Source organism: Triturus cristatus, chromosome 3_1 (assembly GCF_964204655.1).
Source record: "Triturus cristatus chromosome 3_1, aTriCri1.1, whole genome shotgun sequence".
In the NCBI taxonomy this organism is placed as follows: domain Eukaryota; kingdom Metazoa; phylum Chordata; class Amphibia; order Caudata; family Salamandridae; genus Triturus; species Triturus cristatus.
In genome coordinates, this window is record NC_140583.1 from 275,062,882 (window position 1) to 275,086,995 (window position 24,114).

The 24,114-nt window shown below is 46.8% G+C and overlaps 1 protein-coding gene across 4 annotated transcripts in view; it reads left to right on the forward strand.

The window, feature by feature from the left end:
• PEAK1 (pseudopodium enriched atypical kinase 1) overlaps window positions 1-24,114 on the forward strand; it is a 523,641-nt gene that overhangs the window by 372,968 nt on the left and 126,559 nt on the right. For 3 of the 4 annotated variants that reach the window (XM_085643878.1, XM_085643879.1, XM_085643880.1), the window contains one exon: window positions 8,904-9,078. The exons of the other annotated variant lie outside the window; for it this stretch is intronic. The gene's annotated coding sequence lies outside the window, so the exon portion shown is untranslated. The remainder of the gene's footprint in view (window positions 1-8,903; window positions 9,079-24,114) is intronic. 4 annotated transcript variants of the gene reach the window in all.

Here is a 24,114-nt window from a genome sequence, read left to right on the forward strand (position 1 = left end):
CTCTTTTCACCCAGTCTATTCTCCGACCCTCTACTCTACACAGCGTTTCTCTTTCTGCCGCCATCTGCCTTTATGCATCGGACTCTGGCCCTCTCTTTTGCATAGACTTTCTTGCTCTCTGCTCTTTACAGATTCTCTCTTCTCTCCTCATGTGCTCCGATTTAGCAAGACTCTTGCCCACTGATCTTCAGTCTATCCTTCCAGTCATCAAACATATGCCTTCTGCTCTTCACAGAGACCCTCTTCCTGCCCCCTCCCCAGTTCTTCCATTCATTAAAGTCTGAACCCCTGTTTGTCCTGGTTTCTTCTTTTCCTACCCCTCTGTCCTTCCATTCGTTAGATGTTGCCCCCTTTTCTTCACAACTTCTTCCTTCACCTTACCCTGCCATTCCATTCTTCACGCTCTGGCTTTCTGTTCTTCACAGACTATCTTCTCTCCCCATCCTTCCATTCATCAGTCTTTAGCATTCTGCTGTTCACTGCTTCTCTCTCTCTCTCTGCTTTTATTCATCAGATTATGGCCTTTGGTTGTTCACTGTTTCTGTCTTCCTCTTACCCCAGCCTTCCATCACCAAACTTACACCCTCTGTTTTTCGCAGCTTCTTTCTTTTTCTCACCACGTCCTCCTATTCATCAGACTTTGTTTCTGCTCTTTCTCCCAACCTTTCTTTCACTTTGTCAGATTTTGTCCCCGGCCGCCTGTTCTTCCCTTCTTCTCTCTTCCGGTCACCATGTCCATCCATTCATCAGATTCTGGGCCTTTCTTCTTCACATCCCCTTTTCTTTCCGCCCGCTCCTTCCATTAATCAGACTCTGTGCTTTTCAGAGTTTCTCTATTGTATTCACCCTGTCCTTCCAGTCATCAAAGATACCATCTGTCTCTTCATCAGAGTTCACACCCCTGCTTCTTCTCTGTGCCCACCCAAAAGTCAAAGTTCCTGTCTCTCTTCCCACCTACAAGATCAAGCATAACAATCTGTAATCTATCCTCAGCCATCCAAAGGACAGACTTGGTCTCCCCTCCATGACTCTTCATTCATCACTGCATCTTTCATCTGCACCTCCATCTAACACTGGCCATACCTTCCTCATAGCTCCAACCCTACCCCGCTATCCATTGCAAGATGTGGCCCTGTTTCAGACTTTCACACTTCTTCCTTCACGGAGTCAAAGCTTATGGCTCTGACACTCCTTGCTTCCCACCACGACCTTTCATTTTGCCAGATTGTCTTCCTGTTCCGCCTTCTCATCCTATATTCTCTCAGACTCAAAGATTGTGCCTGTTCCTCCTTCTTGTCACTCATTTTTAAGTTGAGCCTACCATACAGCACAAACTGTCTGATTTTGAAAGACCTATAGTGAATTTACTGTGGGCCCTGAGCCCGCCTTTTGTTTACTATTGGTTGGCTTTATTGCCACTTGGCTTGCCATGCTCTTCCATGTTTATCCCTCCCCTGGAGCATAGCCTCTTTGCTTGTGTCCTTTCACTGCTTATTTTCGGCAACTTCATTTTTCTTTTTTGTAAAACACTCCATGAGAATGCATGTGTTTTCCAGCTGTTTCCCTTATGTATTTCTCTTCCTCTTCTCTGCTGTGCTGCGTGTTGGTCTCTCTCACCCATGTGCTTCGCTCCTGCCCCCTCCATGTTGCACTCGCCCTGTGTTTCTCCCCAGTATTGCTTTCTCACTTGTGTGCTTCTCCATCAAGTGCTGCTTTTCCACGCCTCCACTGCTCCCCGTTGCTGCACCAATCACCCTTTCTCTCCCCTTTAATATCCCTTCCCGCCCTCCACCCTTTGCTGGCCCTTCCCACTGTCCCATTGCTTCTTCTTCCCACCCTCCCTCTCCCATTTGCTGCTGTCACCCGACCACTCCCCATTGCTGCCCCCTTCCAAGATTCTGATCCCCATTGCTTCCTGCTTCCGGCCTCCTCCTCCCCCACTGCTGCCCCCTCCAGCGGTCTTTCTTTAATTAATCTAGTTTTTTATTTATTTATTCATTTGCGAAGGCCAGGCAGCCAATTGTCGTCCACTTTAAAAACATTTTTGTGCTACTCCGATGTATTTTTTTACATTTTCTATTCTATATAAAAATGGCACCTACATAATTTTGTAGGCCTGTCCTCCTTCTCGCCTTTCGTTCTTCATAAGCTGAATGGGTCTGTCTGTCTTTCCTTTTCAACCTTCTCTCTTCATGGCCTTAGACACTGCCGGTCCCATATTCTTACTATTAATTCTTCACAGGCAGAAAAGTTCTAAGTGCTAACACCCTCCACTCCTCACCCCATCATCCTGATTCTCGTAAATGACTGCTGTCTGCCTCTCATAATTGTGTGCCTTTTTAGGTCAAGCCTGGGCAGCGCATGCGCTGCTCTGAAAGCCATGCAATATTGACATATGTACTTGAAGCCCCGCCCACTCTCCGCCCATATTTGTCATTTGCTTGTGTCGTTGTCCTTCGTAAATGCAGGCGTCTGATTCGTTATTAGGCCTGTTAGTCCCTCCTTAGTATCGTCTTGTCTTCATTTGTAACCTCCCATGAGGACTGGCCCTTTTACTACGGTTGTTACAGGTACGTCTTCTTTAGTCTGTAAGCACTATTTTCTTTTAATGAATTTCTCTTACTGCAGGAGGGTCTATCGTGTGCAGTTGTGACCACCGGCTTAGTTTATTTAACTCGCAAACAGGGAGCTCTTCAGGGGCCATGGGTGACAGAAGGGGACAACTCAGCAATGCCTTCACGCATTTGGAATGTAATAGGTCTCACATTTGCAAGAGTTTAAGCTATTGGCATTGTAAATGACAATGCCTTTTATTTATGTATTAAAAACCAAAACTTAAATATAAGGTATTGTCATTTACAATGCAAATAGCTCAAACTTGCGTAAATGAGAGACATATTGCATTGCTGATGCTTGTTTTAGATCTGACTTTACAGAGCAGTTGTCATGTACAAATATGGTATCAACAGAAAACAGTTTTCAGAGGTAGTACAAAGAGGGGGGCTTAGGCTCTGCCCACGTCTTGGTTAACTTAAGTACTGCATATGATTGGGCAGAAGGTATCTGCTTCTAGTGAAAAAGAGTTCTTCTATTGCACTTTTTAACTTGTGGGGAAGCTTATACTCAATACAGATGGACTGGGTTGGTTACAAAGGCAAGCCAGTTATCACAGCTGTCGGCTTGATCTGTTCATTATAGAAATCACCAATTATGAAGAGCATATATGAAAGTCAAAAGGCATTTAAGGGTGGATTGTTTTTATTCTGTATTAAAACTGTCAGAGAGGTATTTTGTTGTAAGGAATATCACAGACTACTATAATAGGTAATGGTGGGTTTGGTTGCCCCCTCTTACAAACTGTGAGACTAGGAGATTTGCACTGTCATATTGCTTGTTAGGCTATTGTAGGAAAGATAGTATTTTGCTTAACCGGCTATCATTTTGTGTACACTTGTAGCTTTATGACCATGTGAGCCTGATTGTTGCCTTGTGGGAAATCAATACAGTGGGCCGTGAATGGTTATGGCGACGCCATTAATAAAGGCTACTGGTCTGATCGGGTCACTCTGTAAGGGTATATCTGATGCTATAGGTCTAATCTGGTTATTGCGAAACGGTAGGGCAAAGATAATAGGCCTAGCTTATTTATTGTGAAAGAATTTGATAAAGCCAGCATGTAGACAGGTACTATATTCCATTAATTCTTAAACATTACCACAATAAGAAAGCATTTTGGTCTTCAGCTCTTCCAACAAAACCTGGGAGGCGAAGATTTTAAATGTGACAATCCTTGATAGGCTCTTTTGAGAGATGTATATCGTTTTGACAACTGTAAATGTGTACATATTTATAATGTTATATGCATGATGATTGCCACTTTATGAGCACTTCAGTAGGCCAGTGTTGGTTTGTGTTGTCAAGCCAGCAGTAACGACTATATGCCTTATTGTTTCATTGGGAAAAGGTATGTCAGATTCTATAGGTTTGATCTGTTTATTAAGCAATGGAATGACAGAAAGTAGCCATGACTTACTTATTGTTGAAAGCATGTGTTAAAAGCAATAGCCATTTAAGGGTGGGTTGATATTACACTTTGCTAAAGCTGGTGTTTTGGTACTCGGAACTTCACAGATTACCATAGTAGGCAAGGGTTTTGGTGTTAGTGACCCACTTAAACAAACTGGGGATGGATGATTTTGAACTATGATAATCTTTATCGGGCCCTTTTAGATGGGACTTTATATTATATAACATCAATTTTTGTGCATATTTGGAATTTTATTACAGTATACCAGATGGATGCCTTATGGGCAAGCAGATGCTCAAAAACAGTCTGTGTTGGGAATGGTGGCTCGCTTATGTTAAAATCTATAAACCTGATTGGTTCATTGTGAAATGTTATTTCATATGCCATAGATCTGATCTGTTTGTGATCAAAAGTTCAGACAAAGGCAGAAGGCCTCATTATTTATTACGGATCAATTGTTATTGCACAGTATTAAAGCCTGTAGACATATATTTGGTAAGATTAAATCTCATATTACCTTTGAGGCAAGTATGTTGTTGCTGATCATCCCCTTTGACAAACCTAGCTTTACCATATTTGTACTTTGTCATTTCCACACATGCTAACACTGTCTAGGCAATGGTTTCACCTCATTAACACCAGTTTACCACCCAAATACAGCAAAAAGTAACTGAAAGGTGACGAGTCAACCTTCACTGCAACGAAACACATTTTGCTGCATTCCTAGTAACTTTTGACACATTTGAGCTTAAACAAATTTTTGCTAAAATCTTACAAATTATGAAACATCTGGATTATGTGGCAAATCCATAATTATGCAGAAAATTCTGCAGCTGAGGAATCATATGAATTTGAGCCCCCTAATTATATTTATATATTCATGTATATTAAATGACATTTTTGGATTACAAGATCCTTGCAGACAACTGAGCTTGTCAGGGCTTCATAAGAGATTCTAGCAACAATTATTACAATAGTTAGTACTATAACAAAACATGCTGCATGCCGTATAATTTACCATCTCGTGGTGCACAATTTAGTCAAACGTGTTGCATAATTTGGTCCTCCGTTGCCACATAGAGGAATTTTGCGTGGGCCCTCTTCTGCCATTGATCTGCATGAGTGTAATTTAGACTCCGCTTCCATTCAGGACAGCATTTACCTTGGGGTATTGGGTCAGCTCACTGTAGCCATGGGCTCTCTCTTGCCCTGCGATGACATCATTTGTCTGATTGCATGTGGACATCTGCCTGAAAATGAGTATAGTTCTGTGCCAGGGCTAGTGAACCATCATCATCATCAAGGTAACTTTATTCGGTTTCAGAGAAAAAAAAAACCCATAAAGTACATAAAATCAACTATACATTTTGTAGTTACCATAGCCCAATTACATACACATGATAATCACTTCAGTCATTTCAATTATTATTAAAAGGAATACAATTTAAGAATGCAAAGACAACAGTTGATGGACAGAATGCCGAACAATGTCATACATTCACCCCAGTACAGAGATCTGGGCCTAAATCCATCGTTTTTTTTTTGCTCACCATGCCGTTCCAGTTTGAACCCAGCCATATGCAAATCAGTGTTGACCCTGTGCCTCATGGGAACAGTCCAGCCCGAACTGCCAAGCCAGGTCCTCCCTGGACTGGAAACCAGCATCCTAGGACCAGTTTCGGAGTTTCCCCCTCTTCAGCCAGGATAGCTTGATTCCAGTGGCATGGAGACCTTGATTCCAGTGGCATGGAGAGCACGGGACCCACGTCTGGGCATACCCTTCCCACTCGGGTGACAAATGCAAAGACAACAGTTGATGGACAGAATGCAGAACAATGTCATACATTCACCCCAGTACAGAGATCTGGGCCTAAATCCATCGTTTTTTTGCTCACCATGCCGTTCCAGTTTGAACCCAGCCATATGCAAATCAGTCTTGACCCTGTGCCTCATGGGAACAGTCCAGCCCGAACTGCCAAGCCAGGTCCTCCCTGGACTGGAAACAAGCATCCTAGGACCGGTTTCGGGGTTTCACCCCTCTTCAGCCAGGATAGCTTGATTCCAGTGGCATGGAGAGCACGGGACGCCACTGGTGTCAAGCTATCCTGGCTGATGAGGGCTGAAAGCACGAAACCGGTCCTAGGATGCTTGATTCCTGTCCAGGGAAGACATGGTCTGGCAGTTCGGTCTGGACTGTTCCCATGAGGCACAGGGTCAAGACTGATTTGCATATGGCTGTGTCTGAACTGGGGTGGCGTGGTGAGCAAAATAACAATGGATTAAACCCAGATCTGTGACTGGCGGTGAATGTTTGACAATGTTCAACATTCCGTCCATCATCTTTTTGTGTTGCATTTTCACCCTAAAAGGGAAGGGTATGCCCAGACGTGGGTCCCGTGCTCACTACGCCACTGGAGTCAAGCTATCCTGGCTGATGAGGGCTGAAAGCCCAAAACCGGTCCTAGGTTGCTAGATTCCTGTCCAGGGTAGACATGGCCTGGCAGTTTTGTCTGGACTGTTCCCATGAGGCACAGGGTCAAGACTGATTTGCATATGGCTGTGTCTGAACTGGGGTGGCGTGGTGAGCAAAATAACGATGGATTAAACCCAGATCTGTGACTGGGGGTGAATGTTAGACAATGTTCAACATTACGTCCATCATCTTTTTGTGTTGCATACAATTTAAGAATACCATCCCTAAAATCAGTCTAAAACAACACTAAAAAGAAATTCATTATTAATTCAAAATAATGTGAATCAATTCCAGATATCAATATCGTTTTCTAATAGCAATTACCACCTTAATAAAATTGGAAACCCCAATGCATATATCTGATGTGGCCAAAGAATACAAAAGATTAAAACCATCAGTAAAGGAGCTTGGCCTGTAGCTTTTTAAAATCGGGACTAAACATCTGCGCCTAGGCTCCTTATATAGGGTACAAAAAAACACCAGGTGCAATGTGCTTTGGACTGCCCAATTGTCACAGGGGCAGGGCCCTAGGTTGTCTGTGTTGGGAAAGCTACTAAAAAATGCAGGGTCAATAGCCGTAATCTTGTTAGGTAAAAGCGAGTCTGAATATTTGTGGTAAACGTTAAATAAAATTGCTGTTGGGCCGGAAATAAACAAGAGAGGACCTACTACCGCTGGTTGAGAACGGCGGGCATTTGCCCTGCCATAATATGCCTCTGGTGAACCAATCTTTTAGCTTACCTCTGTTTTCTTTTATACGTTCCCTTTCATTTGTTTCTTTCTACTCTTTTTATTTTCATTTTGTAGGGCATACTACTCTCCAGGCAGCACTAATGGTCGCTTGCTTGCCACTCCTTTTGTTTACAGTGCACCGCATCCCTCATGGTCACTCCTCCGTCCATCCTGGAATGGTATTATCTGTGATGTATCCCTTATTTACCATTCCGAGATTACCAAAACATTGCCCTAGCCGCAACAACCATGATGAAACTTTAGAACCGTGACGCGCTCGGTGCCCTGACATTGCGAGACCGCCACCTGCGGCTTTATTGAATTGAATTTGTTATTGCAAGCATATGCTCCGTAAAATTAGGCAGCAGCATTTTTTATGTTTAGTCTTTTAATCTATCTTGAGTATTGTTGACGCGTTTGTGTGTGTACTTAACTGTGGTTATATAAATAGGTGAATGCAAGAAAGAGGTAAGGAATGGATGCACGGATGAGTGGCAGTGCATGTATCATAGATTATTGAGTGCCTGAGAGGTACTTTCATTTATAAGCCGCACCTGTTGGCATTGCCAGGGCATGTTTCTGCACGTGCTGAAAAGACGCCCGGTTGCCGTGTCCACGTGGCCACCAGGCGCCGGAGGTGTGTCACGGCAGTGAATGGGACAGCCGGTGCAGTCGCACCAGTGAGTGGGCGGGCACCGTGGGATGAGGTGTTTGTACACATGGCCAGCCAGTGCGCGCTCGGTGCGCGGGCCCGCCCTCAGGGCGCGGGGTGGAAGTTAGAACAACTGCACAGGCGCTATTTCTGTGCACAGTGGTCACCGGATACCGCTCTATCTATAGACCTAGAGGTATGCGGCCCCTTGCATAGTCCAGCCGCCCTCGCGCGGGGTCAGTGTGCCCTCAGCCCCCTCACATTCGTCTTTACTCATCTGTCGTTTATTCCCTTCTATTTCCTTTCCTTACCACCAGCCTCCTCTCTCTACTGTGTCTACCACGCCTCATCCGTTCCCCTCCTCCTCTCCAGTTTGCTTTTGTTTCCATTGTTTCTCCCTCTCTTGTCCCTCTTCACCTGCCATGTATTGTTTTGTCTCTAACGTAAATTATCATTAGCTTCCCTTTGTTTCCCTTCGTCATCTCACGTCTCTCCTGTCCTCTCATATCCTCTCTAGTTTTCTTTCCAATCATCAATAGCCTCTTCGTTTTCACTCTCCAGCGCCTCCTTCCTTTCTCTCCCTGCCTCCTTCTTCTCTCTCTTCACTTCTTTTCTCCATTCTCCTCTTGTTTCATTGTTTCACTTCTATTTACTCATCCGCTTTACTCTTTTATCCCCAGCTTTCTGGACGCTCTTTGGTTGTTTCGATTTCCTCCCCCGCGCTCTTCCTCTGTTTCTCTTTCCTCTGTCCCCTATTTTCCTTTTCCCGTCCTCGGCTCTCAGTTTATCCCACTCTTTTCTCTCGCCCCTCCGGTCACTTCCTCTCCCCACCCGCCGTGCCCTCTTTCCCATTCTTCTCTCTCCTCGGCTCTCTCTCTGCCTGTGGGCTGCCCTCCGCTGGGAGGCTGGTTCGGGGGCGGAGCTCCGGGGGCGACGGGGCGGCCCCTCTCGTGTTAAACTTGTGCTCTGCCTGCAGAGTTCACATTCCTCTGCTTTTTTTTTCACCCTTCTTGTCACAGACAACGCTGCCGCCCGGAGAAGGACGCCTCTTCCTGGCCCATTTGGAGTTTGTGGAGCCTAACTGAAAAGGGATTTACGGGACGCTCGAGACCCCCTCGTCTGCCGAACAGACAGTCCTGTCCGCGGCCGCCCCCCGCCCGTGAGATGAAGGAACGGCTGTTGCGGACGTGAACGGTAAGTGTGTGATCCCCATCGCGCGAGTCCCGTTCAGCCCCCCACCAGAGTAAACAAATGTGCCTGTTGGGGGGACGCGCTGTGTTCATTGGGCAAGCTGCGGGGGAGGGGTGCGACCACTTTCCAGACACTGCACCCGGGATGTCCCAGACAATGCTGGCGCTCTCGGACAAGGTTTGCCCGGGGTGATGACTTCCCTTGTAAACTGCTCGTGAGGGGGGAGTTGGGCTCGCAAGACAGTTTTACCACTGTCTGAAAATGCTGCGTATTTGGCTTGGAGAGCACGGGTGTGTTTATTATTTCACTTGGAGGGCAGGGGTGTGTTTATTTCCCACGGTGTCGTCGCATCTAGGCGCTGCGGCTGTTCATTCTGCAGGGCTGTAGGGGGCGCTGTATAGCGTGCCTTCACTGTTCGCTGTCCCGCCTTCTCGAGGAGTATCTCTTTCCATCCTTACATATGTCCTCCCGACCATCACCCCTTCCGTTGTCAGGCGCTGATTGTTCCCAAGTCTACTGGTCCCAATTTGCACCTTTGCCTTCTCATGTACTGACTAATTTGTGCCCCCCCCTCTCGCTCCTGAAGGGAGTCCTGCCCCCTCCCCCTGCAGTGGACACCTCTCGCCAGTGACCCGGCCACGCCCACTTCCTAATGTGCCACAAGGCTTTCTCCCACTGAAGCGTGTGCTCTTCCTTTGACACCCCACCCCCACTCTCATATGTTCCGATTCTTCACCCCGCCCCCAAAACAGCTCCAGGACTGCCATTCACAGAGTCTCAAAAATGAGGACAGTGGTCGACACCTTGTCCCCTCCAGGGTGACCCGGTGGGGTCTCCGCCCCCAGTCTTATAAAGGGCTCGGGGTCTCCTGTCAGTGTAGGGACCCCAAGAGGGTAGCGGAGGATGCCGGGACACCCCGAGATTGTAACCAGAGATGCTCCCTACCAAGGGAATGTAACCTTAGACGTCTGTCCTCACGGGGGACAGTGCCGAGACGCTTGTATGTGAAGGGAATGTAACTGTAGCGCCTGCCTACAAAGGGAATGTAAGCCTAGATGGCATTGTACTGTAGACGCCTGGATGCACTGAAAGTACCACCCCAGATGTCTTAATACAAGGGAATGTCTGTGGAATGTAACCATAGATGTGTACACACTGGAATTACTAGATGATGTAACCTCCACAGCCAGGAAATGTAGGTGTGTAAATGTCCCTGTAGTATGCAGCTGTATTTACCCGGATGCAGCGTGACTGCCGACGTCAAGGATGCAAGGAAGCCTAGCCGCATCATTCCACATTATTTGGGAGTGTGGGAATGTCATTAAATACGGTTAGACACCCAGGGAATGTCATTGCAGATGCCGCGTCGGCAGCTATCGTACACATCTGGCGACCCATGGGGTGCTAGCGCAGCTGTTTGGGAATGTGCAATGCTGCGGTGTTATTCAGTAGATGTGCACGTGTTGGTGTTTAGTGGCCACTATGTCATTGACCCGTCTGCCAGCCTGTTATCCTCGTCGTATTGCCTACCGCTTCTTTTTTTCCCCTCAGCCTACCTGCCACCATCACCCTGTTTTATGTGCTCCTTAAGGAGCTGTTGCGGACTATTCTATGCGTTTAACAAAAGCACAAGGGTTGGCCTGCAGGAATTTGAAATATTCTCCTTGCCCAGCCAGGCCTACTGCAATATATAGAATAGCTTATTCTTGAAGCACTTTTTAAAGGGTGCTACATGACAAGGCTGTATCAGTCCACTTCTGCCCTCCAAGCCCGCCACCTCTCCATCTCCAATCACTCCTTGACTAGACCTTTGGATTTGACACTGTACAGCGCTCTGCCGCCTTTTGGTGAGACTCACACTCTACAAATGCCACATAAATGGTGTTTCCTCACATTCGATATTTCAAGGATGAACTAGAGTCAACGGGTTAAAAGACGGACAGTATTCCTCGGTCTACACAGTACTATTTTCTTTCAAGGGTTTTCCCTGAAAGTTGTTTAACGCACCTTTAGGGAGTCGTCTTTGTATCTGTGGTCCTTGGAGTGAGCTATATGACCTTATAGTGAGTTTGAAACACATCCTCAAGTTGGATAGGAGGCAAAGGGCATGTACACCCCAGACACGGCCACGTAAATGTGAGACACAGCATGCACCACGGTCCAGATTTTAAGGGTTATGCGCCTACAGGGAGGCACCAACGTCTATCATGACAGTTTCAGTACTGTGGTGGAAAGTTTGAAGGGTTAGAAATTGTAGTTCCCGTGCAAGAACACAGCCCGTTATCAAATGCACTATAGCATCATATAGGCGGGCAGCAGCTTTAAAGATGGTGAGGCTCACACAGACACAAACCGATGCAGGAAGCTCAGAACCTAAAAGACGGCTCTCACACAAGGATACACACCTTTGCCAGGTTTCTAACAGCATCATACAGGAAGTTCTGCTGTTTAAAACTGTCCCTACTCATGCAAGGTTATACACCAATTTGAGGTCGGTTACAGAGTCATGCAGGAATGTTTGGGGCTTAACAATGGCTGTTGTCATACAATATTATACACCTGTCAGGTGTGTATGTAGAAACTTCCCTGGTTTAAGGATGGCCGCTTACATACAGGGTCACAAACTTTATCAGATCTAGGATAGCATCATGTAGAACCCATGGGAATTAAAGATGGCTACCCAAGGACCAAAAGAGGTGTTGGGTGCATTACATAATAGTTAATTCTCTGTTGCAGGGGCTCGCAGCGGGAAATTTAAAGGTTAATTTGTTGTCTAACTCTCAGCACTGGAAGTATGTACTCTTTAAACAAGTTTGAAAATCAACGTAAAATTCTCATGTCTTTGACAGAACTATTGTAAGAACAAAATACAACGTAAGATCAAGTCTAGTAGAGTAGTGAGAGCACTGAGGCATGCTCAGTTCAATGTTTAGTATTTGAAGTTGATGTGTCCAACGTGTTGTACCGCAGTAAAGCAGATATGTGTTCTGCCTTTCAACTGCATTTTTGCGAGTTGCACACATGTGCAAGCGTAGTGGAGTGGCTGGTAATTCGTACATACTGGCACTTCTGGTGGACTCCAAATAGCGGTGCTTTTTGGGGCTGGACTTCCAAGATCCAGCCCTGAGACCGCCAGAGGCCCTATTCTTGCCGCGTTCCCTTACCGATGTCCACACCCTACAGAGTGCTCAATTTGCTCTACAGACGTAAACTTGCACCCATTACAGGTCGCTAGTTTTCAGGACTGTAACGGCTGGAAAATGGTCCTAGTTAATCGTCATCAGTGATACATATGTTTGCCTTCTTTTCATAATTTTTTTTGTATCTGTCACACAGTTTATTTTACGATCATATGTATTTCTTACTTATTTATGCCTACTACCCCTCCTGGGGTATAGTTCATCAGTCCGTATTCTCCAGCCATCTCGGTCCTGGGCTTTTCTTTCAATCTCACGCCAGGTGTAACCCATCTCCGTGCAGTCAGCCTTCAGGCTTGGTACCAGGTGTTTCTTGGCCTTCATCTTTTCCATTGAGGGTTCAAAGTCGGGGTCAGAGCATGCCCTTTGGAAAATGTCTCTTTTAACGGTGACTTTGGGAGAAATCCTTTTTCCAAAGACCTTGGGGTTTCTGTCTCTCAGGTTTGTGCTACCAATAGTGTGAGGCTATCCATGATGACGTAGAGGTTTGCCAGGTATTGTTACAACGTCCTATTTATATTTTATGTTAGCTGTAGGTTAGAGTGAGGACCTGGCCCTAATCAGCGGTAGAGTGCTTTACATTTAACATTTTTGTTGTAGTAGGAGCACCTCTAAAAGTAACTGCTGTAGATCGAACAGTATGGTATGTGATAGCCATCTGAGATGTGATCGGACTGTCACATTTAATTGGGATAGTCGTAGGCAGCACGTTTTACAATTGATACATTGGTTTAACACTCGCAGCTGAAACATGCCATGCAGAGGGTGCGACCTATCCAGCTCCAGAATCTTTTCACAATTTCTTCATGAGCAGAGAGTTAGAAAGTCTGCTGCCATAGGCCGTTGTAGCTGATGGTGGTTGGCCTGCAGATTTTGAGAATTTTCCTCAGACGGGTGTTGATGAAGGTGTGGAGTTTGTTAGCGGTGGTCACTCTTATTGTCTAAGCTTCAGCTCCATACAGAAGGACCGATTTTACATTGGTGTTAACAAGCCTGATCTTGGGTTGCAGCATTGGGTCCTTGGAACTCCAGATCTTCTTTAGCCGAATGAAGGCAGCCCTTGCTTTGTCGATTCTTGCTTTGACGTCAGTGTCTGTGCCGCCCTGCTTGTCTATGACACTGCCCAGGTAGGTGACTGCAGTTGTGCTGGCCATGTTAGCCTTTAGGATCTGGGTTTTCTCTGTGGATGTTGAGGCCAAGTTGTGCTGACTTGCCTTCCACATTGTTGGTCTTCTCTTGCATCTGCAGATGGGTATGTGAGAATAAGCCAGGAAATCAGCAAAGTTTAGGTCGTCAAGCTGCGTCCAAGATGTCCACAGAATCCCATTTCTTCTCCTTGCTGTGGTCTATGGCTACCAGGAAGAGAAAAGTCAAGAGCAAACAACCCTCATGGGCTCCAGTCCAGGGCCGGACTGGCCGTAGCGGCACCAGGCGTTTCCCCGGTGGGCTGCTAGGGTGGGGGCCGGTTTTGAGCCCCTGGGGGCTGTGTTTGTTACCGGGGGTCGACAATATCAGCCGCCTGTAACAAAATCCTCGGAAACCAGCCCTTGCAAACTGCTCAACTGCACCCCCTCCTCCCCATGGGGGGCCGGCCGAGCAGTTTGCCAGGGCTGGTTTCGGTTCCCAGTCCGGCCCTGCTCCAGTCCTCACTTGGAAGGCTTCCGTGAGTTGTCCTCCAAGGACTACCTTGTAGGTCATTCCTTTGTAGGAGTTCCTGATGATTCTTACACGTTTATCTGGTGAACCTTAGTGGTGGAGAAGATGCCAAAGGATCTCTCTGTCCACGCTGTTGAATGCCATCCCATAGTCGATGAAATTGACTTAGAGAGGGGAGTTTGATTCCATCGACTAGTCAATGATGATGCGTAGTGTTACAATCTGGTCTGTGCTGGAACTATCTTTGCGGAAGTCAGCTTGCTGGTCTCACAACAAAAGTCGCCTTGTTCCTTCATTCTGTTCTGGATGGCTCTGTTAAACACTTTGCCTGGGTTGGATCGAAGAGTTATCCCTCTGTAGTATGTGCAGTTACTCAGGTCACCTTTCTTTAGGATCTTGATGAGATCCCTCCTTCTAGTCTGATGGCACCTTTTCCTCTTCCCAGATCCTTCCAAACATCAGGTAGCACATGCCTACTTAAGTTTCAATGTCTGCCTTCAGTGCCTCTACAGGAATATTGTCAGGTTCTGCTGCCTTCCCATTTCTTAGATGTTTGATGGCTTGCTGCATTTCTTCCTTGGTTGGTCTGCTGCAGTCGATTGGCATGTCTTTGTCAGCTGGCTGTACGTCTGGTGGAGACTGAAGCAGCAGTTCTTCAAAGTGCTCCACGTATCTTTGTTGTTGGCCTTCGTTACCCATGATAGTCTTCTCAGCAGTGTCTTAAACAGGTCTTTTTGGCTTCCTGTATCTGCCGGAGAGTTTCCTTGTTATATCGTGGAGTTCTTTCAAGTTTCCCTGGCTTGCTGCTTCCTAGGCTTCTGTGGCAAGACCATTGATGAATATTTGCTTGTCTGCTCTTTAGCTTCTCTTTGCTTCCTTGTTGGTTCTGGTGTATTCGGCTTGAGCTTTTTCTTGTTCTGCTCTTGGTTGGCTGGTGTTGAATGCAGCTTTCTTTTCCTTTCTCTCTTGGATTTTGCGGAGAGTCTTGGTGGAGGTCCAGTCTTTATGTTGGTGTTTCTTGGGACTCATTACTCTCTGGGAGGTTGATGTCACGGTTTCTTTGATCTTCTCCCACTGACGTCCTACTGGGTCTCTATCGTCCTCTAGTTCTTGCAGGACATGAAACTTGTTACTGAGGGTGACTGAGTATTCACTTTGTTTCTGTGCATCTTTGAGGATGGTGATGTTATATCACTGGCATTGGTTTGTTGGTTCCATCCATCCTTCCTTCAGCTTTAGTCTCGCCATGACAATGTGGTGGTCTGGTGCCACGGATGCACTTCTTATCACTCTCACATCCTGCAAGGACCTTCTTGGCAATGCAGGTGTGGTCGATCGGATTCTCCTTTGAGTGGTCTGGTGACACCCAGGTTGCCTTGTGTACTCTAGTGTGTGGGAATTCATTACCGCATATCACCAGACTGCTCAGGGCACAGAGATCTGCAAGCCTTTCACCATTCTAGTACATGTCGCCAAGGCCATGGTTGCTCATGACTTCTTCGTACCCCTTGTTATCGCTTCCATTCTTGGCATTGGGGGACACCAGCAGTATGGCAATGTCTCTCTCTCTGCATTTCTCCAGGATGGACTGGAGTTTGTTGTAAAACTTTTCTTTTTCCTCTACTTTGCTTTTATTTGTAGGTGCATAGCACTGGATGACATTCCTGCTGATCCTCTTTCTCTTTGTGCGGAAGGTTGCTGTGATAATTCTGGGACTGTAGGCTTCCCATCCAGTCAGAGCGCTGTTGACTGCAGGCGTTAGCATCGGTGCTACTCCCTGAGTATGTGGGTGTTCTCTTCCTCGTGTCCTGAATACAGAAGTATTCCTCCTTGAGCTAGTGTTCATTTGTCCGGACTGTCTCAATCTGGTTTCACTGATGCCAAGCAGGGGAAAGTTGTATCTTTTCATCTCCCCTGCCCTGGGGCTGTCTTACCTGTCTCATACATGGTCCTCATGTCCCAATGCTGATGGTCGTGTTGAAAGCAGGTGGATCAGCTTTGTGGAGGCCAGGGATCTCTCGCTTTCACCACAAGGTGTCATAACTCTCCCTGAAGGAGGCTCCTCTCACCTCGAAGGCCAGAATGTCTCTTGGTCTTTTGTTTCACATTTTTTAGCTAGAATTTATTTTTTTTACTTGGTGGGGTAGCTAGCCCATCGCTTAACCCTCCTCCTTTTGCAGCTGGGCTTGGGACCGGCCATGGCGCAGTTTATTTTTCTGCTTTGGTGCAAATATGCTGCTGGGAACTGCTGCAGAGCTGAACTGTTGCAATATTTCATTAGTCCTCCTGCAGAGCTGCTTGCAGTTTAGATGGCTTTTTATCTAATATATTTAATAAAGCACACTGTAATGTGCATCAGTTAGACCCATTTTTCCCAAAACCTTCTTTGATGAAAGATCTTTGTCTTCAGATCCACGGGAGAGAGTCAGGCTTGCTTGCGATACTCACATGGTTTGAACGGGGGGGGGAGGGGGGGGTTGACATTTTTTTGCATGGGCTGGTTTTAGTTCTCAGTCTGGCTCTGCGTGGTACTTATGCACTTTCTTAGCTGATATGGGTACAAGACCTCAGGATAGCACCTTCAAGCTTATGCGTTCCATCACACTAAATGAAGCACACCTTCTTGATTCCTGTGTTATTTCACTGACCATGGTGTTTGGATAGTGTGTCATTTTAAGAGTAACTTGGTGGGGAGTAATCCTTTCCTCGCAGACCTCGGGGGGGGGGGGGGGGAGGTTTCTGGCTCTCAGATGAGAGTATGCGCTACCAAAGGTGTGAGGCTCGTTGTGATGCCGTAGAGGTTGGCCAGGTATTGTTACAACCTCTATTTGTATTTTATTTTAGCTGTTGGTTAGAGAGAGGGTCTTGCCCCAATCAGCGGTAGAGTGCTTTACATTTAACATTTTTGTTGTAACAGGAGCTCCTCTAAAAGTAGATGCTGTAGATCTTGGGTCCTCACTAACACTTCACCGGACGGCAAAGTTTGATCTTTGGTGTGACCGAGGGCCGCACTGATGGCAGCAGGGGTGGGGGGTGTAAAGTGGGTGCAGGGGAAGCAATGCATGTATATCTACTGGCTGAACTCAACTGTGCAATGTGAAACCAAAAAACCTATAATGAATCCCGGCTACTCCACTTGACCAAATTGTTTGATCCTGGGCAATTGTTTTATTTCAATTTCCCTCCCTTTTCTTCATTATCACATAAAAGAGAACCTTGCAAAACATGACTTAAGGATGTGTGCTGTACAAACCATCTCCTGTGTTTGGATGTAATCAGTAATGGCATTATTGTCAGGGTGAGGGGGCATGAATGTTTTTAAATTCATGTCTGAAAACCATCACTTAAAAAAAAATACTTCTGAATGAATTGCTATAATTTGATTTACTAAGGTGAAATGGTTCTATAGGTCAATGAAATACACTTTTTGAATTTTGAAAAGACTGTAGTATTTTTACATGTTTGCTGTCTTTCAAAATGAATGTGTTCTTAAAGTTAAGGGCCTAGTTACTTCCTTTTGTTTAACTACAATTAACCTTTAAATACGTGCTTGCTGCATATTTCACATTCTTTTAATGTTCGTGCTGAGAGGACTGAACAGCAGCCCAGTGCTGCTGTCGCCCAGGGGGCCGCATGCAATGGTCAGGAGGGCCGCATGCGGCCCCAGGGCTGTACTTTGAGTATCACTGCTGTAGATGGAACAGTATGGTATGTGGTAGCCATCTGAGATGTAATGGGACAGTCACATTTAATTGGGACAGTAGAAGGCAGCACGAATTACAATTGATACATTGGTTTAACACTCGCTGCTGAAACATGCAGTGATCACCAGATCTTGAATGCAAACCCATGAACGTCGACACAGCCCTGATTCCTTAGGAGGTGTGTGAATGAAGTTACAACTAAACTGAATAGTAGTAACGCCTGCCCTTTTACAGCTTTTTTGCGTGTCTACCCCATACGGAGAAAGATTACATTCTTTTGCATGTAACCAATCGATTGAAATGATAAAAACTGGACAGGAACCGAGGTCGCGAGATTCCTAAGTTAGCTTCTTAACCACTTGTACACAACTACTTCATTTTCAAAGTGTGGGAATCCAAGCAGCTGAGTGAGACCCGACAACCCTGAGAGGGGAGCTAGGGCCATTGCATTCACAAAGAGGGGGACTTGTGGACTGCCTCAGAGAGCCGCTTCTTGGAGGGGGGGGCAGCGGATTTCTAGCGTGCAGGTCTTCTGTCAGTGCACTATAGACCCGTTCTAGATCTTTCGACAGGCCTGGGCAAAGCTAGTCGCATGCTGGAGTTGCGCAGCATGTGACTGACTCTACCCCGGCCCTTCCGGTCTTTCAGAGGCACCATCCGCTTTCTCCTAAAGAAAACTCTGCTTCTTTCAGGATTGTGCAAAATGGAGGGTACCTCTGCACATGAGTGGAATAGAATACCGTGAAACGGGGTGCATCGGGCCAGGAAGGAAAGAAGTAGAATGGACGGGAAGTCGCATGGATGGCATCTTCCTGTTGAAGGCGAAAAGCCACCTCTACAAACAACGACTGCGTCTCTCGGATTGGGTGCAAGACCCCTTGCCGGGCACTTCTGCAGCCACTCACACAATAGACACAGGAGCCCTTCCCTCCAAAGACTGCCGAGTTTGTCCCACAAAAGCCAATTGTTCCAATCTGCAGGATGCAGGGTGATGCAGAACGGTTTGTGCCCGGGCATGTTGCGCCCCTCGTCGCCAACGTCCAGCTGGCACGCCAGAGAGCGGAAACGCTCTTTGACCCCCTCAGAGAGGTGCCGCGGTTTCGGACCTGGTTTCACCTGGCCTGCTGCCACGCTTTCTCTCCGCTTCCGCTCTGCGGCCTGGGCGCGAGAAAGGAGGAAGGAAGGAATAAAAGCCTGCCGCTGTCACCCGTCCAGGCCCGAGAGCTGAGACAAGAGTGGGGCACACCCAGGTGGCGGGACCGGGATCTCCCTACCTCCGTCCCGGGCGCCTTCCACACACAATTTGAGTATGGAGTTAAAGGCACAACTCTGCATTTTCACGCGTTCCCGTGACCGTCTGTATGCAAGTAGTGCTCCTGTAAAGCGCTCTGAAAGCTTAGGGTCGAGTTCGCGCTATATAAAATTGAAAAAAAGTAAACAAGAAAGGTGGTCATGGGTAAACAAGGCAGTGGCGCAGGCTGCACGGAGAGCACGGTCCTTAGACTGTCGCATGTATGATGCGTTTGACCCGTCTCAAAATAAACACCTGCAGTTGTTTGAAATGATAGCGAACAGCGATCGATGATGCGACGTAGAGGGTAAGTACCGCCTCCAGTGGACGAAACCCGCTGAGCTAGATTGTTCGTTATTACACATATTGTGTAGTCAGTCAGCAGGGCCACGAATACCCGAGCAACCGAGGCTGTTATATTTAGAACCGCTTCTATATTCACGACGAGGGCGGCTTTTAATATATATGTATTTGACTTGGCTCAGCCGGGACCCATCTGCCAGGACCTGGTTTATTGGGGGCTCGTGGAGTGCAGCAGTGACGTCTGAGAATCTCGGAAGTGACGAATCGAATCTCTGCCTCCCCCGCTTCTGGCCGTGCTGCAGAAGAGCACGGCTGTTGCTTTTATTGTAGTGAGTCACACTATGGCATGGTGTAATGATTACTGCAATGCCAAAGTTGCCCCTCTATGCTGGAAACAGAAGCCCTGTCGTTGGCACCACAAGCGTAAGGATGGCGGAGCGCCTCGGCGGTTGAGGGAGTCGTGAGTCCGAGGAGCTTTGTCTGAGGGTCTTGGATCAGAGCATGAGGGTCCCACAATTCCCTGTCCCCCTCATTGCTCTTCATGGGTGCGCATGCAGGTCGCCATGGTACTGAATGGCATTTACCCTCAACGTTGGCAGATATGCCGCGCTTCATGACAAAACGCGGGATATATGCTACAAGTTTATCACCCATCATTTATTGGACTTTGCTTGTTCTGTTGATGAGGGAAGATGGCATTGGTCCTTCCCAAGTGTTGCTTTATGTCATGTGAAGGAACAATGTACTGATGTTACCTAGGCTGAGCGCGTGATGCAGTCTGTGCTGTACCTGTTGTGTGTGTCTGTTGGTGACTTAGTGTGCTGATGGCCTTGTTGCACATGTTCTCTGTAGTTAGTAGTACTACCTGTGAGGACCTTTTCAATATACACACACTCCTAAGTGATTTGCGTTGCTAGTGCTTGTTTTTTGTGTGCCTTGCTTTCTTCTGTTCTAGGTATTTGTTTAGCACACATTCACCAAGCCTCAGGTCTTTCCTATTGTAAGTGTTACACTTATATGAGTGAGAGCGAACGGGGACCTACCTCAAATGAAGGAACACATTTTCATCACTTGATACAACAGGGAGTGATCACCAGTTTTGGGGATGGGTGTCGGTATTGTGTTTTGCGTCATTCCAACTTGAGCAGAAGATGCTTGCCCTCTGCATCTACTGCATTGGGATGGCACATTTGCGTCCATGCATGGGGTTACAATTCTAGAGGTTGGCGTGGGCACACATTTTTTAAGTTTTTGAATTTGTAAGTACAAGCTTCTTCTTTACTTTTATCTGTCAATTACCTCAGTTCTCATTGTATAAATATACCAGTATTTCTTCTTTTAATACAATTTGTACTAACAAACAAAGCTCTATTTTCATCATCATGTTCTTTTAATACAACTCCTGCACTAATACCCAAACCACTACTCCTCTTAGGTATTTTTTTCCTTTGCGTGGGTACCCACATTTATACTTGTATTTCAACGTAGCCGTTGCTTCTTCTTCAAAAGCATGCTTATTCTTTCTGGCTATAATGCAGTAGCGCTACACATGTTCTTATTATCATTGGATTGGTGTTTCACCTTTATTAATCATGCTAATCTATTTACCATTTTTTCTGTAATTTTTTTTTAACTGGGTGTCCTCATTGTTTAGTTTGAATATATATATGGTTTTTGTTATGTTTTTTATTAGACGAGTAAAGTGCACCAGCTCCCCTGATGAAGAACCGATCGCGGTCCGAAACGTATTGGGGCTTCCTAAATGCTGACTGTAGAAATACCTAATTTTTGATGTGACATAGACATGAATATTATCATAAGAATTCACAAATGCCGGGGCACTTATTTTCAACTGTTTATTTATGCAATTGACCATATAAAACACATTTTTTCCACAAAGTAAAATTTTAGGAAGGTTGATGTGAAAACAACTATTATTCATAATAAAATAGTTTAATGATCTAGGCAATTCATACCACCAGTCGGCTGTGCACAGAGGATCTAACTCTTGTGGCTAAGGGCTACTTTGTACAGTTTCACAGAGTATCTGAGGATACGCCTTAGCGGCACACTTCTAATATCATAATATGAGAGAACATATGGTCACAAAGTTTTTATTAACAGGTGTGCAACAATCTTGTCCCTCAGTGCTTATCTCACAAATACTTTGCAACATTATCTTCGATCTCCAGCAAACCCTGCTCTCATTCCAAATATTCTCCAAGACGCTCTCACTCTGTGCTCTGTTCACTTGATTCATTCTTCCCTCTTTGTTCTCGTGTGCTGGTCTGTTCTTTCCTCCAATGTGCTCTTTCCAACCCCCCTCTGCTCTTGTCGCTTAGCTGTTCCTCCTCCTGTGTACCTGTAGTCTGTTCCTTCCTTGTCTTTGCCGTGTAGTTTCCTGTTTTGTGCTCCTCATTTGATATGCGTTCCACCCCCTCTGTCTTCTTCCCTTGATGACCCTTGATCGTTCCTTCCTCCCTCTTTGCACTCTCCTTGCCCTGTCTTTCCCTCTTTGCTCTCATCCCTTGGTCTGTTTCTCCCCATCTGTGCGTTTACATCTGTCATTTCTTACTCGTTCTTTCCTTGATCCATCCTTTCTGCTCCTGCTTTCTTATTATGGTCTATCCTTTTCCCCTCTGCATTCCACCCTTGGTCTGCCTGTTCCCCCTCTCTGCTCTTCATTTGGTGTCTCCTTTCTTCTTCCATTGGCATGTCCTTTGACTCTCTGTGCTCTTGCTTTGTCATTTGGCTTCTTCCTTGTTCCTCCGTTTCTACTACATTTATGCTGTTCTCTTTAAGTCCCTTAGTTGATTTCTCCTCTGTTTTTAACTCGATTTTCACATAGTTTCTTGTTCCTCTGCAATCTTTGCTCGACATAAGCAGTATCTTTTTGTCACCCCCACTGCAGTAGTTTTTAGGTCTCGGCTAGCGAGATTTAATGACTTGGAGAAGAGGGGCTTGAACCCGCCCCTCTTCTCTCCTCTTCTCCATTGGCTGGCCTCTTAAATGCTGGCCAGCCATTGGAGAAAAGGTTTGTCTCGCAAAACCGGCCCCGTCCTTTTTGGATTCGGGGGCGTTTTTTTCGATACTTTTCGCTGGGCGTGTTTTTCTCTCCTCCAGCCAATGGCAAGAGGAGAGAAAAAGAAAAACACGCCCCCGAATCCGAAAACACGCCCCCGAATCCGAAAATGCCGCTGCCTTTCTCCGAGGCATTTCTGCTTCACCTCGGAGAAAGGCAGTGGTGTGCTTGTTTCTTGCCATTTGTGACACAGGGTAGGACGCAGCATGACCTTTCACAGGGGTACCCTATTTTCCTTAATATGGCACCACTGTCTCGTGTCACTTTTCATTGAGCTCCGGACGCGTCGCACTAATTTGAATAGTGACCTGAACACCTTTTCTATTTGTACCCAATTCGCGAAAGCTGACCGCAAACCAGACTACCTACTTTGTGAGCTGAATTGCTAATTTTTCCGCGGGAGTGGATTTAGGTTGGGCCCCGACCCCAGTGGTGGGCGCAGAAGGGGTGTTGTCCTACGATTTGAATAACCGCATGGCCCCTCCCCGGCAGTCTTTGACGCTTTTGGGTTTATTTTTGCGACGGGGACAGCGTGTACATGTTTTTCTAACAACCCGTATCCCGCCGTGCTCCGAACGCGTATGCTATTCGCTGTTCTCTCCCCTGCGTGCTTGCCACGTCATAGTTGGATTAAATGCGGGTTCATAGAAGCCGCGCACTAAGGCTGCAGCAAACCGTGTTGACAGCAGCCAGCTGTGAATTTTGCCGCATTGAGCAGCTTGTGGATACGTCACGGTGTGTACTTTTGGAAATTGTAGCATGTTTTTTCATGGCGCCCCGTTTCTCAGCGCTCCCAGTAACGGGCGTTAGAGCTGCCATGGGCCAAAACGTAATCGAGGAAAAATGGTCCCGTTCCTGGGTTTGGTAGTAGACGGCTATATTTGTGGTGCAGTAGTACCCCCCTTCCCCCCGCCCCAGCCCCTGTGAGCCCCGGTGCCACTGCACGCTATGCACTAGTGATGGGTATACCCCTTGTTAATGGCCCTCATTTTTATTACACTTTGCCTTAGGTGACTAGAGAGGACTACTCATTGCACAATACGCAGCACACTGCAACAATGGGGATGTGTAGGGGGTGTGGTCCGTCGGCTAGACTGTCGACTTTGGTGCTGGAAACCAGGGTTCGAGCCTCGGGGTCGCGTCCACATCCTGTGATTCTGGGCAAATCACTTAATCTCCCCATCCCTGAATGTGTAATGTAAATACGGTTCTCGTGTAAAGCGCTCCAATACCTTCGGGTCGAGTTCGCGCTATATAAAGATGCAAAAATTTAAAAAAAAAAAAAAAACACAAACGGTCTTAGGGCTGCAGGCACACATTGTCTCCTTATCGCTGCCTTTCAGGGCAAGCAGGTATGTGCGGCGGTGCAGCAGGTGCAGTGGCGCTGGGGCCCAGAGGCCCAATTAACCCAGATTATTGTTGCCTTCCATGGCACCCTGGCTAGGCTGCTATGCGGAGCCCCGCATGAGTGGCCTGCTCGATGCCCAGCCACGCCCGGCGTTACACATTAGCGCGGCACGAGTGCTCTGAACGGGCTGAACGCCGGGCCCGTCGCGGATTAAGAACTTCTCAATGGCTCACTTATTCACGCAATTACCTGCCGCATGCGAGTGGGGGCAGAGGCCAGAATGCGGCCGTCCACTTCCACGGGTCACCTTTAACAGGCGCGTGCCGTCCTCCGGTCACCTTTTACAGGCGCGTGCTGTAGGGAAAGCGAGTCCATGGCGCATTTGGGAGGATGTTTTGATGTGCTGTAAAGCTGGCTGCATGGCATGAAGCGCACCTGCTGGCAAACACGGGGCTTGA